General features: G+C 43.0%; 1 protein-coding gene and 1 non-coding gene across 2 annotated transcripts in view; both read right to left on the bottom strand.

The window, feature by feature from the left end:
* The window catches only part of KDM4C (lysine demethylase 4C), a 961,089-nt gene that overhangs the window by 644,902 nt on the left and 302,378 nt on the right, over positions 1 to 13,809 (bottom strand). The window lies entirely within an intron of this gene.
* Positions 10,707 to 10,809, bottom strand: LOC134932550 (U6 spliceosomal RNA). Its single transcript, XR_010179393.1, has one exon. It is a non-coding gene; the product is annotated as a U6 spliceosomal RNA (small nuclear RNA).

Below are 13,809 nucleotides of genomic sequence, written 5' to 3'. Positions count from 1 at the left end.
TTTATTATTATTATTATCATATCAGCAATTGCGCTAATTGTTTATATTGTTCCTTACTGTCTTTTCTCTCATTAACCACTAAGTATCTTAATTTTGTGATACTAAAAATTGATTTTAAATATCATATCTTATCTTGTTTAGTCTATACATTGTTCAAAGTTAAGAGTGCACCCAAAAAATAGTCTTCTTTTCTCCCTGTTGTTCTATGTCTTAATACTGACTGAGGGTGCACCACCAAACTGAAAATAGGGGGTGGTATCTGTCTATGTACAGGGCGCATATAGGATATTTATAAGGTATTTATAGCATAAAATACATCCCTTTTTTAGTGAGGAGATGGTATGTCCTTCATATGACAACTTGATGGTTTCTCTGATTCCTTCTTCTTCCTCTCGTAGGGTCATATAGTGATCCCAATGATCATATAAAACAGAAGTAAAGGCAAAAATGTGTAGAACAGTTTGTCACCAAATAGATATTTCCACAAATTCAGGAAATAGAAGGGCGTACCCCACTCACACAGAGACAAGTAAGTGGAGACCCATAAAGGTATCTTTCAACCGGGTAGAACTATTTAGAGTGTTTGAATACTATATTTCAGGAGCGTACCCAAAACTCACAATCATGGAATGATGAGAAATCACGTAAAGGTATCTTTAGAATCTTTTGTTCTCAATGGTTTTCTCTGATTTCTTCTTCCCCCTCTCGTGGAGTCATATAGTGATCCCAATGATCATATAAAACAGAATTAAAAGAAAAAATGTGTGGACCAGTCTTTCACCAATTAATTGTTTCCACAATATTAGAAAATGGAAGGGCGTACCCCACTCACACAGAGACAAGTGGGTGGAAACACATAAAGGTATCTTTCAACCAGCCAAATTTCTTTAGAGTAATGAAAGACTAAATTTTCAGGAGCGTACCCCAAACTCACAATGGTGGAATTATGAAAAATCACATAAAGGTATCTTTAGAATCTTTTGATCTGTTGGATGCGTACCCCAACTTACACAGTTTTTAGTTGAAACATATACATAAAGGTATCTTTCAAATTTTCTATCATCAAAGAGAATGCGTACCACAACTCACTGAATGTGAAGGTATTCAACTCCTATCAGGGTATCTTTGTCCTCGGTCTCAAGAAATTATATCACATGGGATATATGAAAAAAATAGGGAAGGATTCCTCTTTGTTTGGTTAAAACGGAGGGTTTTATTTCCCAAATACATTAAAAAAGTCAAAACAAATCTTCTTATGAACATAAGTCCAAATACACGTGGCAAAAATAAAAAATAAAAAATAAAATTTTAAATTCAGAAATAGATCCAAATCTGGTCGTCCCAGGCTACTCACAGTACTGTTTGTTCAGTGAGTAGCCTGGGACGACCAGATTTGGATCTTGAGACCGAGGACAAAGATACCCTGATAGGAGTTGAATACCTTCACATTCAGTGAGTTGTGGTACGCATTCTCTTTGATGATAGAAAATTTGAAAGATACCTTTATGTATATGTTTCAACTAAAAACTGTGTAAGTTGGGGTACGCATCCAACAGATCAAAAGATTCTAAAGATACCTTTATGTGATTTTTCATCATTCCACCATTGTGAGTTTGGGGTACGCTCCTGAAAATTTAGTCTTTCATTACTCTAAAGAAATTTGGCTGGTTGAAAGATACCTTTATGTGTTTCCACCCACTTGTCTCTGTGTGAGTGGGGTACGCCCTTCCATTTTCTAATATTGTGGAAACAATTAATTGGTGAAAGACTGGTCCACACATTTTTTCTTTTAATTCTGTTTTATATGATCATTGGGATCACTATATGACTCCACGAGAGGGGGAAGAAGAAATCAGAGAAAACCATTGAGAACAAAAGATTCTAAAGATACCTTTACGTGATTTCTCATCATTCCATGATTGGGAGTTTTGGGTACGCTCCTGAAATATAGTCTTCAAACACTCTAAATAGTTCTACCTGGTTGAAAGATACCTTTTTTTGGGTCTCCACTTACTTGTCTCTGTGTGAGTGGGGTACGCCCTTCTATTTCCTGAATTTGTGGAAATATCTATTTGGTGACAAACTGTTCTACACATTTTTGCCTTTACTTCTGTTTTATATGATCATTGGGATCACTATATGACCCTACGAGAGGAAGAAGAAGGAATCAGAGAAACCATCAAGTTGTCATATGAAGGACATACCATCTCCTCACTAAAAAAGGGATGTATTTTATGCTATAAATACCTTATAAATATCCTATATGCGCCCTGTACATAGACAGATACCACCCCCTATTTTCACGTTGTATATTGTTTTGTAAAATTGGTGATTTTTACCTTGGCATCTGTTAGTGGACGAGCTGCATTGCGCCACACGGGCAAACAGTTCAGAACCAACCTTTTTTCTGCACCACCAAACTGTTTAAGAATTAGAAAACCTAGTTTTCTTGTTATTTTCTATTTTTGGTACTGATTAAATTGTATTTCTATTACATCCTGTGCGGTATGCCCCAAACATATTTAGGGATCATTTTATACAGCGCACCAGGGGAACTTTCAGTTGTAAGACATGTCATGCCATTCCGGTAATTTCGTACTCCGCCCTGCTGTATTAATGTATTAAAATAGAATATATATTTAATATGCACTGGCCCACTTGTCAGGGCTTGCTACATTGTTCAGTATTCTGTAGTGCAATATCCATCCGCTGCTATTCAGCACTGTACTGTAGTTTTCATTAGTGGAACAATAGTCACCCAGTGGTAAATACTGTGTATTGCATGATGTGGATCTTCTTGTGCCTTATCGCACCATAATTCGCCTATCTGCGCTATCTGCATGGTGCCACTAGGATGCCTGTATGGTGCAGCAGCAATGATGAGCGTGGCTACATTTGTATATACTGTATATTAAAAGTTCGAGCAGGCTTTACTTAATTTCACAATACCACCCAGCTGGACACTGAGAAGGACTACATTTTAAAAAAAATAAATAAATAAATAACATTATGTTAGAATTTATATATCTAAATAGGTTCAATATGATTTACTAGTGGTCGGGATGCGGCGTCATTATCCTGACCGCCGGCAACTTGACTGCATCCCATACAAATATAAACATACATGTTGTTTGCCCTTACAGCCTCCTGCACTCAGATTGATGGAAAGAACTAGCTATCCATCAGTGTGTGAAGACATCCCAATACTCTGTGATTCGTGGTCAGGAGCTTAGCAACACAGTCAAGTGGAAGCTACAGTACATGTACATGGCTGCTGCGGCTGGAAGACTGTCAGAATATGCTGGTCTGCTGCTCCAATTGTATTGAAAGTAATGTAAACACTCGCAAACATGTCAAAACGTTGCCTCCATTGGTTTTGTAGCAGTTAGAGGAAGTTAATGCAGTTAGTAGCATGTTGTTAATTTCAGTGTGTGGAATGGTGGACGTGCGATTATTTGTAAAAAAAAAAATATATATAGTGTAGTGATGCTAAAATATACTTACCAACAGTCTCAATGTCCTTTGTCGGCATGTTCATCGATTTGTGGGAAGTTGGCAAGCATCTCTCCAACTGCATGCAGCAGAGGAAGGTGCCTCTATCGCAAGAATTAAATCGTATTTTCACAGGAGAGGAGAAAATAGTGTCTTGCAGCAGCGTACTATAAGCTCAGAAAAAAATAAAAATTGTACACCATTCATACAAATACAAGACTCTCTTCAGCAAAATGCAAGAATCCTGCTCTACATATGGTGTATAGTGGTAGGCAATTGTGGTGAGGTGGTAATAACAGGAATGAGAGGTGGCAAAGAATCTGTCAATGAGCATTATGATGCGATCACATGCCCACGCCCCTGTACTGCCCACCCGTAATGAGGTCATGCCTCATGCCGAACTGGAAGCGCCCTCCCGCATGACTGCCCCACAAGCCAGGACAGCCGTGGCAACTAGATTTAGAACCATATGCTACTGTGGCTATCCCACAACTCCACATGTATGGCAGGGTCCGGTATGTAATACCGGCGGTCAAGAGACAGATGCCGGCATCCCAGTGGGGAGAGCACAGAGTCCACTTCCCACGCTAAGGGCCTGGTATGGACCACTACCCGAGTGGGAACGCTGGGCTTTGGTCAGGATTCCAACTGGTGGCATTTTGCTGGCTGTTTGGATTCTGGCGTCTGTTTCCTGACCGCCGGGATCCCAACAGCCGGTAAATTAACTGCATCCTGTATGGAATTATCATCTAGGGAATTATTAAGAGAGGAGGGGGCCCATGTGCATTTTCCATCCGGGCCACCTCCTCTCTAGCTGGCAATGCAGTAACTCAGAGCAATACGGTCACCAGTAGACCCTAGTGCTGTGCCAGAGTATAGTGCGCATTTGTAGTAGGAAGATCACTGAGAAAATGGCCATCGCTCTTTTTCAGGTGATCCTCCTACTGCGCATGCGCAAAATGGTGGCAAAATGGCTGCTGCCCAGGACTATCTTGAGTGCTGCTGATGTGGGATTGTGGAGGGGAAAGTAGTGAAGAAATGGGTGCATGGTGTGCGGTGTGGGACTCCCAGGACCCAGGGGCTCATCTGCTCCTTGCACCCATTATAGTGACCTACCTACCCTATGCAGAGTGCAAGAGATCTGTCTTAAACAAGTGTCCCTTGCCATAAGCACACCACAAAGTAGAACATAACTCTGGCTACACATTCTCACAAAGCAGATCTTGTAGGGCAAGGTATCCGCCCAGGTGACACCCATAAAATCCATTTTACAGATGCAGAGAACCAGTAAGCATGCAATTAATCGCACATTTATCGGTTGGATTTGTTTTTTGTCTTTTTTGACATGTGTGCAAATTAGGCCCACTATTTTCAGGCTTTCCTTGTCTTGTATACATTATTTCTCTATACAGTATCTAGCCCTATTATGAAGTATTGAAATAAAATGAAAAATTTGTAATGTTGAATTTAGCATCCCGATTTCAGAATGTGAAAGACTAAACTTTGAGACTAATTCAATTTGAAACCACTTTGACAAATAAGCCATAACTGCAAGAAATTTACATGTGGAAAAGGCTTAAAAATTGATAAAGCATGAAAGGAACGGGATGGGATTGATATGCCAGCGGTCAGAATAGCGCTCATGGCATCCAGTTGTTGAGAATCCAGACAAGGGGAAGGTAAGTATATTTACCCTCCCTAATGGCCCCCTAACTGTTCATGGTGGCCAAACCTAAACCCCTTCCCGCAGCCTAAACCTAACCCTCCCGGAGGGTACCCAAACCTAATCCCCCCTTCCCGCAGCCTAACCCCCCCCCCCCCCCCCCCAATGGCATAACTCTTACATGGGCTAGCACACGCTCATACGGGATTCCGACACCAGGCTTGTGACCCTAGTCTGGAAGCCGGTATCGGCATTCCGAGAAGTGTTGGGATTCTGGCATTACTATTTCAACTGCTGGGATCCCAACCACTGGGATCCTATCTGGATCCCAAAGTAACAACAGACAGTCAAGGACTTAAATCAAACATATTACACAATAAATAAAAAGTGTTAACAATCTACAAAGACTATATACAAGTAAAAGCCAACATGTGTCACGTCTAGCAAGGTTTGAGGATCCGGCAGCTGAGACTTGCCCAAGGAGGTAGTTGTCTGTGGATGAACAAGACGAGGGGGTTGGATATAATTCCTTCTCATGGGACAAGGGGCAATGAAGAACGTAGGCGCGACAGGGCTGAGGTAGAGTACTGTGGCTGGTGAACGATGACTTAAAGACGTAGTTGTAGACAAAGAACTGTGGGTTGTGGCTTGCAAGACGAAGTTGTAACTAATGAACTGCGGAACTGTGAATGGTGGCTAGAGACGTGGCTGGAGACAAAGAACTGTGGACTGTGGTTTGAAAGACGAGGCTGGAGATAATGAACTGCGGACTGTGGACGGTGGTACAAAGACATGGCTGGAGACAAAGATCTGCGGACTGTGGCTTGAAAGACGGGGCAGGAGATAATGAACTGCGGACTGTGGGCGGTGGTACAAAGACGTGGCTGGAGACCAAGATCTGCGGACTGTCACTTGAAAGACGAGGCAGGAGACCCGGGGCCGACCAAGCCCAAAAGGGTCTTACTGGACCGGGTTTTCCAGGAGCGCTTCCACAGGCGGCAGCAGGTTAGGAACGGCAGGGCTGTAGCAGCAACTGAGAACCGGCCAAGCAGGGTCAGGAGTAACCAGAATACGGCAAGAATCCTGGGAGCACAGGGCTAAAGCACCTACAACAGAGAGACCCACTGCAACTGCGTCCCACCGCCGCGAACGGACCCTCTCACCACCGTTACCGCTGCCCTCGGACCCGGCGCAACAGCCCACCTCCGCCGCTGCCCAGCCGCTACCTGTGAAGCCAGCCCTGCGGCCCCAGCGTGGAGATTGGAACTTTTGCACACTCCAAAGGCTTGCACATAAAGGGAGTGTGCCCTAGTGGAAATACCATATTTGAGAGCCACACCCCTCATATTCTTCACATTAGGCATGCCCAGCACACAGTCCCTCTCTCCACTGAATAGATGTCACATGCACATGTACGGTATCTATTCACTGCTCCCCCCACCGCAGCCCATGGGAGTGATGGAAGTGTGCACAAAAAGTGGGACATACCCACCAAAATCAGGATGGGAGGGAGGTATGCATTACTTCTACAAAAACATAGTTTTGAAGTTTTGACCTGGATTAAAAATCTTAATCTTAGTTCTGGATTTTCTGATTTTACACCCAAACCCAGGGAGGCTCATGTTACCTAATTTTCACGTATTAATAATTGTGTTTGGGGGTAAGAACAGGATCTCACCCTGGGCTTGACCCAAAAGGTACTTCTGCTGGTGGCAGTTACCGCATTGATTTAACACACACGCTGAGGTAATCAGTAAGGTGTCATGGGCAGCATTCGCAGATTGGCGTATCTGGAGAATCGACGCACATTGAATCGTGACAGACAGGAGGAACTTTTCTCTGGAATTCTCTACCTCTACCCAGACTCTACACCTCTCTAAAAAAGTTCAAACAGGCTCTCAAGGCCCACTTCTACACCAAACCCAGCCAGCTGTCATCCTAAGCCCTCTGTGGCCTACGCTCACTTTCTACCACATCTGTGTCACCCGACTGTGTGCCCCTCCCCTTTAGAATGTAAAATTTCACGAGCAGCGCCCTCTTCCCTAATGTGCTTTTAGGTCTCTTACCTTACCTATCTCCTTTTCAATACTCCCTAAGACAGCACCAAATCCCTCGGTTTTCTGCCACCGTGATACTTATTTCAGTGTTGTCTGCTGAAGCAGCCATGTTTATATAACCTGTTCTTGTCCTATATTGTCTTGAACTGTAAGTCACTGTTTTCTTGTTTTTCCTTATTTGTTTATGTACTCTGTAATTGGGCGCTGTGGATCCCTTATTGCGCCATATAAAGGATAATAATAATAAAAATGATATAATTATTGAGAAGAGGCAAGAGTCCATAGATAACACATGAGAAAAAAAAGCATGTTTCAATAAGGAATAAAATAAATAATTTGTAGGCTAAAGCAGGCATATGCAAGCCTTAGCACCACACACTATGAATGCCTGTGTCATACATATGCTTTGCACTTAACCTCCTGCTCAGATTCCTTTCCTCAGAGAGGAAACCATTTTGGCACCCTAGACCCTCTACACACTGGAAAATCCAAGTGTGGTCTTCATACTCTGCAAAGCGCGAGCCTCTGCTAATTAAACCCTGTCACAGTTAGTCATGCTCATTGTCGAATAACAGTGAAAAATTCTGGAGCGTGTTTTTATCTCCACACTATAATTTATGACTAATGATCACCATACATTACTGATGGATTATGGCAATGTCCAGATCCCTGGACAGTTGGGTAAGGGAACTGGAAATATTAAACAAGTTCAAAAATCCAGATTTCCAAATCCCGACCAAAACCAGTTGGGATAGGCAAATTGGGGATTTTAAACATGTTTATTTTCCCCAATTCTCTGATGGATCGCTGATCAGCAAGAATCCAGACTGTGGAATGGTGGTGATGGCCGTGTCGAGGAATCAGCGCTTAGTTGTATGGAAAGCCTTAACATGAGCAGGACTGGAAAGCCAATATCATATTAGCACCCATACCATGGGGCATATTCATCATCCTTTAAAAGTCACAATTTCTACACTCCCCAGGATTTTTTCCGGAGTTTGAACGCGAAACTGTACGCCATCCTGAGATAGCAAAAAGCCCCAGAATCTCAGCACATGCTGCCGTTTACATTATGATGCTGGTGGCGGAGAAGGGAGGTCTCAGCTACAGAGAGACCCACGTCAAGGCAGTGAGGGGGCGGGGTGGGCGTGGTACTAAAGTGTCAGCAGTGGGATCAGGGGAGGCAGTAGCTGCGGCTGATGTGCCAGTGGGGAGAGGATCCACAGCAGGCACAGGGGCAGAGGCAAGAAAGAAAGGAGGAGATTGCACTCATGAATCAATCAATTGATAGTCACAATATGCACTGGTGGTTTGATAAAAATAACATTGCATTTATTAAAAATCATATTAAACACAACATTTTAAAAATAGTACTAAGATTAGGAACTCAGATCTCAATAGTAAAAGTATCCGTATGTAGCAGTATTGAGTGTGCTCTTTAGATGAAACTGTAATTGTTAATTGTATCGATACTGCTCAATGGAGAACTGATGTAATTCTTTTGTAACAGTCTCAGTTACAGGATACAATTAAACAAATGGTATTATCCAGCTGAGTAATAGTCCCCAAAATAAAGTAGTATTGAGTAGAATATGGACGTTACCCTCCGCAGCTGATCCAAGCACCAAAATTCTGCGGTGAATCACATGTAATGGGTACCGCTGTGAGACATTTCTGAGCCGCTTATTATTATTGACGCCGCTGTTCTCTCTGTCCCTGCGACTCGGGACCAGTTTGCAGGATGAGAGCAGGGGTGTGGATCATTAGATTGACAGTGTTTAGGTCAACCACTATAGGTTGACAGTGTTTAGGTCAACCACTATAGGTCGATAGTCACTAGGTCAACAGGGTTTCTAGGTCGACATGTGCTAGATCGACAAGTCAAAAGGTCAACATGAGGTTTTTGGTTTTTTTGGTGTAGTTTTCTTTGTAGAGTGACCGGGAACCCCAATTAGTGCACCGTGTCCGCTCGCCATGCTCCGCTACCGCTTCACTTGACACAGATTGCCATTCCAAAAGTTCAAGAAAAAAGTAAAAAAATGGGAAAAACTCATGTCGACCTTTTGACCTGTCGACCTAGAAATCCTGTCGACCTATAGTGGTTCACCTAAACATTGTCGACCTAGACAGTGTCGATCTTCAGACCGGATCCCGAGAGCAGGAGGGCGTCTTAACCGAGCTTCCTTGCTGATCTCGGCAGCTACTCCCAAGCAGCTTCACAGCGTCTTTGCTAATCACGATGACAGCCGTCAAATATTGACCAGGGATCAGTGGCTGGGGCTCTTTGTATTGTAGTCAATTGGACAACCTTCTCTCAGTAAAATTCAATGTTCCAAAGGAGTCCTAAACACGTTTTGTCAATTCCTATGACTTTTTCAATAGGGGCAGAGGCTGCGGATGGCTGCTGCGGGAAGCGGAGACACGGCAGAGGCTGACATCCGCCTCAGTGACCTCTGCTGCCAGCTGCTGTGACCTCCGCTGCCCGCTGAACTTTTCTGTGTGGGTGAGGATGCAGGAGGTATAGGGGAAGGCTGTGTCCCCTGCTCTGCGTGCTGAGGGCAGGGGCTCTGTGAGATGGGGGGGGGGATGTGGGAACATTAGAGACTGCGGGGAGGATAGCAGACACTTACGGTTGAGAATGCAGGGAGGGACAGCAGACAGGTAGTGGAGCTGCTCTCCCTGCCTGTAAGGGACAGCTCAAATAATGTGGAAATGTATCACTTTTTCCCCCGAAAAACTGTCTTCACAAAAATAACATGTGCAGAGAGAGTTAGATTTGAGTGGGCTGTGTTCAAACTGAAATCTAAATTGCAGTGTAAAAATAAAGCAGCCAGTATTTATCCTGCACAGAAACAATATAACCCACCCAAATCTAACTCTCTCAGCACATGATATATCTGCCCTCCCCCCTGCAGTGCACATGGTTCTGCCCATTAGCTAACATTTGCTGCTGCGATCAGGTCTCAATTAGGCAATTCGATCTATCCTATTGAAAATTCGCGAAAATAGGATTTGCGCAATAATGCTTGCTGGCAAAACCAGAGAAAAGTATTGGTCAAATTGGGGAAATCTGCGTGTGACCCAAAAATAGCCAAACTAATATAGGAAAACATTATAGAAGTCTATTAGTGGTCATAAACGATTTGGGGTACTTAAATTGTGTCAAATGGCTATTATGTTCTTTTATAAGTGTCAAAACTATAGAAAACAAGTGTGTGTGTGGAGGGGGGGGGGGTTTCCGCAAAATAAGTACTCAAATTAAATTGGGGATACACAGAAATGGGAATGAATAAATATATATTTGGGTAATTTTTTACCACTTTGAAAGAAATTCCAAAAAAAATATTTTCTCCTGCAAGCGTAAAAACACTTGTCCCACATATAAAGCACCCAAATATACCTGTCCTCTATACCTTGTACCCCAATTTCAATCACTTGGCACTTTTTGACCCCAAAATATGAATGTCTAATTAGTCATTCAGGAGGGGTGTCCCAGGGGTATGAAAAGCTTCATGCATTTGCATGTCCTCCTTGTGCAGGGGCCATGTTAATCTTCTCTGTATTGTTCAAATTTTAGTATATGTGCTATCGAAGCACAGGGGTTCTGAACCAAATCCTAACAGTTTTACCTTAAAAAAGGGTTTTTCTTTCCCTGCTTTTCACCTGTTCAGGAGGTGGAGGAAAGAAATTCACAGTAAACATCTGGAGAATTATCACCTAAATAGTGGCTTTACTCTGGTCACAATAAAATCCTTCTTTTTACTGCGAAAATTACATTTTATGGCTAATTGAATTCTCCCCATAGTCAGGACACTGAAAATAATCAGGAGTAAAACAAGGGACTCAAAAAGAGTAAATGCAGTAGTAATAGGAGTAAATGAATAAATAAAAGGTTGCACTATAGTGCCTAGGCCACATACAAATCAAAAATTATTATAAAATTACCCCCCCCCCCCCACATATCCTTGGTAGGAAGATCTACAAAAGACAACTTAACTTTGCAAGGACAAAATTTAAGCTGCATCAAGAGAAATAATATTTAAATTAAAAGTCATGGAGAAAGAAGTCTTTTTAAAGTGCGTTCTTTGTATCATTTTGTAAACAAGGAATAAACAAATGTGTTGCCTTTCAAATTGGAGACTAGCCAAAAACTGGAATTTTAGGAGTATAACCAATTAGGTGCGAGTTTACAAAAATATCACACCTGCAGGGTTTTTCCACAGGTGCAAGTACTTGGTGTCATTCAATAGGATGAAGGTTTTTTTTAACTTTTTAGGTGGGCACCTCCTAGGCATGACTGTTTTCTAAAATCTTTATTTTTAGGAAAAATAAGCACGACTTGTTTCAGAACCCCAAGGCACCCCCCGCCTGTAAGCAATTGGAAGATTCAGATTAGCTTAATTGCTCGCCTACTGCATTGCTGTTTCCTTCCTCCAGAACCCGACAGGCTGTTCTACAGCAGCAGCAGCAGTGTGTGTGAGTATTGTATAACTGAATGCGAGATTCTAGGGCGTTGTCTCCTGACGTCATCCCAGGTATTCCCGGATCCTTTACAGTTCTCTGGCATGGTCTGATTCATGGCGGCTTCATGAAAGGGGTCAGCGCATGGTGTAAGAATCCGGCAGGACGGACGGGACAAGCCTGGATGTCTGCCTTTGAGAATTTAACTGTTGAGCCATGTGGTAACCAGCCCACACTACTGATTTTAATGGTACACAAAGCCATATACTGAATATGTCTATGTGCTTATACTGCCTTTTTTTAAACCTTTAATGCACTATGGAGCGCTTCCTCTATAATTTTTATTAACAGATCTTTTATGCCCGCTGGACTTCGGGAATCCTTGGAGGAAGGCTGGGGTCCGATTGTTTGAGATACTGGTGATTACACTAATAATTGTGTGTGATTCAATATTGAACTTTAAAGCGCTTGTTGTGAAGAGGCGCATCATCTCATATATATATATATATATATATATATATATATATATATATATACACATACACAGATGTAGCCTCCGTTATCTTGACTGGCTGAGGAGTTAGTCCTGATCGGACATACGCAGCGTACCGGGGCACAGGCAGGCGCGCCAAGTCACAGAGAGGCATGCCCAATCGCACAGAGGCAGACAGAGCGTTTGGCATTACCTTTACCTCTAATACCTGTGAACATCCACCAGATGTCACTTTTTACAATCACCACTGCGCATGCGTGTGGTCTCCTGTAAAATACAATACTGAAATATATAGTAAGGACTACTTTACTAATGCGTCTCATTACACTGCATACAGTAAATACAGCGTCTCATTACACTGCATTATTTAATACAGTATATACAGTAGTCGCAAATAGTACAGCATATATGATCCATTTACAGTACTTTAGGAATATGTGAGCGTCCAAGTCCCGCAGACAAAACAACATAAAACCAGTAGTATACACTGATGCAAATGGACGTGTTAGAAGTTCACTATTGCCTATTGAGATTAGTAATGTACATATCTGCAGTAGGTCTCCTTAGGGGGATCAGTACTAAATGCCGCCGGCCGGAATCCCGGCGGTCGAAATACCGACGCCGGAATCCCGACCACACAATCCCGATAGGGGTGGCGAGCGGAACGCAGCCCCTTGCGGGCTCGCTTTGCTCGCCACGCTCGGCACACTATTATATTCTCCCTCTATGGGTGTCGTGGACACCCACGGAGGGAGAATATGTCGGGATTGTGGCGGTCGGGGTTCCGGCATCGGTATTTCGACCGCCGGGATTCCGGCCGGCGGCATATTGACCGCATTCCCTCCTTAGGGGACTCGGATGCTCATACTTGCATTTCTAAAGCACGGTATTTTCCACCGCCTCCCGCTAGCCCATCGCCCTTCCCCCCTGGGAGCCTGCACTGGTCATGCAGTAGACAGGGAGGGAGTTCAGGTCATGTGCAATACACAAACGCTGAAGATCTACAGTACTGTGTTGCTCAGTTAGTTGCGTCAGAATACACTCATTTATATTCATTACCGCTGTGTATTTGCATTTAGCGTAAAGAATCGCTCCTGCAGATTTACTCTGATTTATGTGAAACCAGTGTGCACCCTTCCATTGACTGTCTTACAAAGAAAAAATAATAATAATAATATGGTTTAATAATAAGGTTTATGCCTTAGGGGACTTGGACGCTCATACTTGCATTTCAAAAGCACAGTATTGTGAATGGGACGGGAACACATAAAAATAAAAAAAGTTTGCACTTTAGGACTCAAACCCAGGACTTACAGCGTGGGAGGTGGTAGTGTTCATCGTTACACCACGACACTTCATGAGAGATTTACAAGTTCATGTGTAAAAGTACTGCAAATAGCAACCCCTCCCCATTATGCCTTAAGGAACTAACATGTTTGTTTGTGTCTGTATAAACTATTTACAGTATATTGAGAACTCTCACCGTCTGACCATTGGTCACCATCTATTAACATTACAGTCGTCACTGACCAATTGCCAGAGCTGTAGATAAGTCCGCGCTATACGATCGAAAGTACTGGATTAGTGGAGTATTAGCCACCCAGAGGTGGAGATGTATAATGCATGCTGAGTATCTAGTATCG

The sequence above is a fragment of the Pseudophryne corroboree genome, chromosome 1 (genome assembly GCF_028390025.1).
Source record: "Pseudophryne corroboree isolate aPseCor3 chromosome 1, aPseCor3.hap2, whole genome shotgun sequence".
Classification (NCBI taxonomy): domain Eukaryota; kingdom Metazoa; phylum Chordata; class Amphibia; order Anura; family Myobatrachidae; genus Pseudophryne; species Pseudophryne corroboree.
This window is presented reverse-complemented; position numbering and strand designations above follow the sequence as displayed.